Below are 6,850 nucleotides of genomic sequence, written 5' to 3'. Positions count from 1 at the left end.
AACTCTTCTGGTCTTTAACTCTTCGAAGTTCTTTCTTCTGACTATCCGAAACGTAACTATTTGAGTTACTATTTGGGTTACTCAAATTGAGTATTTGAGTTCCCTAATCATATAAAATTAAGATACTAATTTTTTAATTTCTAAATAGAATTATTTTAATTATAAATCTAGCATTATAAATTTTAATTACGGAAATTATATTATAAAATTTGCCTAAATACATATTAATATATAAAAATTATATGCACATACAATGAACTATACAATTATATAAGAAAATACATTGGATTAGAGTCTAAATCTAGGGTGTGTTTGGTTGACAGGTTTAGCTATCGGAAATGGGTATCAAAGTCATTGTTATTGTTTGGTTGACATGTTTTTAGAATACTACTATGGATTTTGATTACCCCATTAATTGCAAAATCAATTCCCTAATAAAATAAGGGTTTTACCTCCTTCCTCATCCTCTTCCCCAACTATTAATAATCATTCTCATTCCACCCTGCTACCAAACATGCAAAATACTTTCACCGATCCATTACCATTACCAAGTATTTGATACTCATTACGATTCCGATTCTCATGTGTGAACCAAACACACCCTACTCATACAAAATTTCAAATATACATGTTTTGCATTCTAAATATATTTCCCTTAATTAGTATTCATATTGTTAGAATTATAATATATATGAAATAAAATTATAAATAATTAATTAATTTATATACAATTCGTTCAAAAATTTCTCTAAATATTACGGAGTACATGATTAGAAACTATATTAACTATAAAAGAAATTTAATTTTGCATACTATAAAAATGCATACATACGGATAGAACATTAGTTATAATAACACAAAATTTAAAGGTTGTGAGGCAATCTGAGCCCAATTAAAAGATTTGGTTGATGCAATTGAAATAAATAGGCTTTTCAGATTTTTTTGTACTGGATCATTTTATAGTGGGCCACTTTAGTTGTGAGATTTGGGCCAGGAGTTGTTATTCAGGTCATTTTAATTGAGTTTTAGTACATGTCACAAATCTTACTCATTAAATTTTATTCCTTTTTTTTTTTTCGAGAAATTAAATTTTATTCCTTGATGTGGCGGACATTGATGAGATATTCTTTTTTATGTGGATCTCAAAACAAATATTTACATTAAGATTTTGTGCGTGAAATAAAAGTTAGGAGTAAAAATGACAGTACACATAGTATTTTCTTTTTAATTATATTTCAGTTTTATTTGACGTACAATATCCACTTTTAATTATACTTTAGTTTCATTTGATAATATTCGCTTTAGCTTCATTTGACAATATACATTAGTACACTAGCTTTGTTTTTTAGTTTCATTTTTCACACACATAGTTTCATTATAATAATGCTAAAATATTATTTTAATTATATTTCAGGTTCATTTAACAATAAATTTTATTGTATGTGCTATGTTTTTTAGTTCCATTTTCCAAACACTGCATTAGTTTCATTATAGTAACGTTATTGCATGAGGTCTGTTTTTTATTTTCATTTTTCACATACTAATTTCATTATAGCAATACAAAAACATCATTTTAATTCTACTACAGTTCCATTGAGTTAATACTCATTTTGGTCCCTCGACTATAGCGTAATACTTGATTTTGTCCCATAGAATTAAAAGTACCCAATTTAGTCCTCTAACTTGTAAAATTATGCTCAATTTGGTCCTCCGTTACAATTTCCATCCACCAGCCGTTGTATAGAGGGGCAAAACCGTCATTTTCAATAGTCGAGGGACCAAACTGGGTACTTAATAATCGAGGGACCAAATTGGGTACTTATTATTATTATTATTATTATTATTATTATTATTATTGAGACAATATCTCTTAGTTTAGTTTTGTACATCAACATTAGGGGTGTGTAATCTATTAATCGAACCATTTTAACCGAAGTTTTTAAAACTTTAACCGTTAATCGAGCCGAATTAAAATTGTTTTCGATTAATCGGTCGGTTAACAGATTAACCGAACTTTTTAAAGCTAAAGTTCTAAATCCTAAAAGTAACACCTATTATAATAAATCTAATTAAAATAATACATATAATAATAAATCCATAAGAAAATATAGAAAAACAATATCATAAAAACATTACAAATTTATAGAGATTTTACATATTAGATTTTAGTTAAAATTTTAAAAAACCTTTAACCATTAACCAAACCGAACGGTTAACCATTGTTTAACTGAACTTTTTCGGTTTAGTTAATGGCTAAATGTTTTTTTTTAAAAATTTCAGTTAACGGTTAATTGGTTTCGAATTTAAGTTCGGTTAATGGTTCAAGGTTTTCTAAAAGTTCAATTAATGATTAATTGGGTTCGAAAGTGTCGGTTAACCGTTTTTAATTGAATTTTTCAGTTCGGTTATTCGTTAAAAGTTTTTTAAAATTTCGATTAACGGTTAATTGGGTTCGAAATTGTCGGTCAACCAAACGATTAACCGAAATTTTAAACATATATATAACTAAATAAATAAATATATAATCTAATATGTAAAATTTCTATAAATTTGTAATGTTTTTATGATATTATTTTTGCATATTTTCTTATGGATTTGTTATTATATGTATTATTTTAATTGAATTTATTATTATAGGTATTATTTTTAGGATTTAGAACTTTAGCTTTAAAAGGTTCGGTTAATCTATTAATCGACCGATTAATCCAAAAAAAATTCAATTCAGTTGGGTTAACGGTTAAAGTTTTAAAAACTTTGGTTAAAACGGTTCGATTAATATATTACACACCCCTAGCGTTGATATATAAAACTAAACTAAGAGACATTGTCCCAATATTAAATAATAATAATAGTAATAATAATAATAATAATAATAATAATAATAATAATAAATACTCATTTTGGTCTCTCGACTATTAAGTACCCATTTTGGTCCATCGACTATTGAAAATGACGATTTTGCCCCCCTTTATAACGGTTTATGGATGGAAATTGTAACGGAGGACCAAATTGAGTATATTTTACAAGTTAGAGGACTAAATTGGGTACTTTTAATTCTATGGGACAAAATCAAGTATTACGCTATAATTGAGGAACCAAAATAGGTATTAACTCCAGTTCCATTTGATAATATACATATATGTAACGTAACACACCATTGGTTCACACTAATAGTAAGGAAGAAAACAAAAAGACATTGTATTGGACCATGCTTAACACTAACATATAATTGACAATATATGAATTGTATGGAGTATGTTTCTTAATTCAATATTTAACAGACTAGTTTGATCATAGTAACGTTGAAGTATCGTTTTAATTATACTTCAGGTTCATTTGACAATATACATTATCGCATGAGCTCTGTTTTTTAGTTTCAGTTTTTACGCACTAATTTCATTATAGCAACACTGAAGCATCATTTTAATTATACTACAGTTTCACTTGATAATATGCATATATGTAATGTAATACATCATTGGTTCACACTAATAGTAAAAAAAAATAAAAATATATTGTTTTGGATCATGATCCACACAACACTTTACCGACCATGGTCCAACCGTATAACAACTAAATTTTGAACAAGTCAGGCAAATAATAACACGACTCTAAATAAAGAGTTCTACTACATGTACTCTTAAATTTTAATCCTTTACTTTTACTTCATGATATGACAGACAAGAATTGAATAGAGGGGCAGAAGTTGAAAGTAAGAAATGGAAATGGAAATCTATATAGTATTTTCCCTAAATAGATGTATTATGTATGGCAAATCAGAATGTAGACTTACTGGTAATAATGAGTTAGCACATATACAAATAAAAATGTGGTGGCGAATCACGTGGATTTAATGGATAATGCTGAAGGGTGCTAGTTTTAGAATTCAAACTTCTTTCATCCATATAGTATTTTCCCTAAATAAATGTATTATGTATCCCAAATCAGAATGTAGACTTAGTTTTAGAATTCAAACTTCTTTTATCCTAGTCAATACTATCTTACCTGAAGTATATATAGTTAATATTGTCTTACCTGATGTTTGAACTCACAACCTCTCTTATGAAAGAGCAACTTGGTGTCACTAAGCCACAAGATCATATTATATATATATATATATATATATATATATATATAGGATCGCGCTCAAATGCGTACTGGCCGCCCAGGAGAGAAATGCGGACGAATCACAACGCGCCACGTGTCCGAAATGTAGTTGCACCTAACGTTATAACTAGGTGCACGTCATGTTATAACCAGGTGCACATAGGTCCACCCAGGTGCATAAATGTTAACAAGGTAAATTACTTGCACCTGCAAGTGAAAATAGGTGCACACGTACAAGTAAAATGTATCCTGCAAGTGAAAATAGGTGCACACGTACAAGTAAAATGTATTACAAGTGCAAGTAAATTGTACAATGAGCATCAATACTAAGTGCACCTAATGTTATAACTAGGCAATGAGCATCAATACTAAGTGCACCTAATGTTATAACTAGGGGCACCTAATGCTATAACTAGATGCACATAGGTTGCAACCAGGTGCATGAATGTTAATAAAGTAAATTATTTGCACAAGTGCAAGTAAAATGTATTGCAGATACAAGTAAAATGTATTACAGGTGCAAGTGAATTGTACAGTGAGCATCAATACTAAGTGCACATAATGTTATAACTAGGTGCACCTAATGTTATAACTAGGTGCAACCTATGTTATAACTAGGTGCACCTAGGTTGCACCCAGGTGCATGAATATTAACAAGGTAAATTACTTGCATTTGTAAGTGAAAGTATTTGCGAAAATATGTGCATGAATATTAATAAGGTAAATTACTTGTACTTGTAAGTGAAAATAGGTGCGAAAATAGGTGCACTTGTAAGTGAAACTAGGTACACCAAAGTTCTAGTTATTTACGAAAATGCCACCGCATCATTTTTTTAAAATTGCATCTGATTCGTTGATCTGAACACGTGGACGACTGTGGAGCGTTCTCATTTCTTACCTGGGCGACAGTTCGCATAGGAGTGCAACCCTATATATATATATATATATATTATTTTCATCGAACAGAAATCACATAAAAATACATCAAGTTTTCCATTGAGTTCCCTTGAACACTTCAATATGCATATGCCTTAATCGAATTGACGAGAAAGGGCATTGGTAGCCTACTGAAGTGTTTGGGGGAACTCTGTGGACTACTTGACATACATAAATATATATCCTGATTGGGAAGTCAACGTGTTTGCTTGCCTAGGCGAAATTCTCTCACTCCAAAACCCTCAATTTGACGAGATAGTAGATGAATAAATCACGGTGACTCAATTTTTTAGTTGAGAGAACTAGTGCTTAGAGTCCACAAATTAAGAGTCCATCCACGTTAAGTGTAACTTTTACTCTTTTACTCTGTGACTGTTCAAGTTCGATCTTATATCCTTATCGACAATCTATCCTCCACCGAAATATAACACTCCTCATCAGTAGTGGCACTAATTCCATCTTTATTGCAATTAAGTGAAACCCATTACTATATATTATTTTCATCATGTGAACGAGTCTCACAATAAAGTGTTTTCATAAAGAATTTGAGAGAGAGCCCACATAATATATTCCTCCAGAAATCTAGTAAAGATAAAGATCTTGGTAAAGTGTGTGGTAGTCATTTATGACCCTGGGTTAATGTTTGACTAAGAACCTTCAAGAATGTAGAAAGTTGAATGATTTTGGTTTGAAAATTTAGAAATTTGAAATTTTGGTTCTAAAAGTGAGATTTTTTTACAAATAATAATAATAATAATAATAATAATAATAATAATAATAATATTATTATTATTATTATTATTATGGGATTTGGTAGAAGACTTTTGCACCCTATTATAACCTATATGAGATTTGATACTTATTATCATAATTGTTTTCTAGTTTTGTTATCTACTTATCTTATTATTGGATTCAAATCATTTGGTAATTATAAAACTTATTACGCTATTTCTCCATTACTTTTGAACAATGGAATAAAATGAAAAAAAAAAATATAAAAAGGTCATTGTCAATGCATTAAATATGAAATTTTACTTTATATATATATACACACACACACACACATACACACACATATATGTATAATATATTTTTATATATTTATATATTTATTTAACTTGATTTCATTTCTTATTTATTGCAAAACAAATAAATATTTGATTTTCATTCCCATTTAAATTTCAATGTTTGAACCAAACGCACCATGAGTTTGAACTCCAAACTTAAAGATTTATCACAACTCATTATTCAGAGACTAGTAGGGGAGGTAAATAGCGAATATGCCTCAACCGGTCTATAACCGTCAAATGCTTGTGTACTAGTGGCCACACACACACACACACACACATATAGGGAAGGGTTCAGGTGTGGTATATCATCCTGTGCTGTTGTGCAGTACTCACCTTAAGCATTAAAATGGCGCACCTTAAGTACACAAACCACGCACCTTAAGTACACAAGTCACGCACCTTAAGAACACAAACCATACACCTAAGGTTTTAAAATGACGCACCTTAAGTTTCAACAACAACGCACCTTAAGCATACATATCACGCACCTTAAGAAGGAAAACAACTCTACTTAAGAAGGAAAATCACGCACTTTAAGCTTTAGTTCACGCACCTTAAGATTTAACACTCACGCACTTTAAGCATACAAATCACGCACCTTAAGAAGGAAAATCACGTACCTAAAGCACCGCACAATCGCACAGGAAACACCCCACCGCACGGAAACTGAATTATATATATATATATATATATATATATATATATATATATATATATATATATATATAAAATTTCAG

Source organism: Ipomoea triloba, chromosome 15 (genome assembly GCF_003576645.1).
Source record: "Ipomoea triloba cultivar NCNSP0323 chromosome 15, ASM357664v1".
In the NCBI taxonomy this organism is placed as follows: domain Eukaryota; kingdom Viridiplantae; phylum Streptophyta; class Magnoliopsida; order Solanales; family Convolvulaceae; genus Ipomoea; species Ipomoea triloba.
This window is presented reverse-complemented; position numbering follows the sequence as displayed.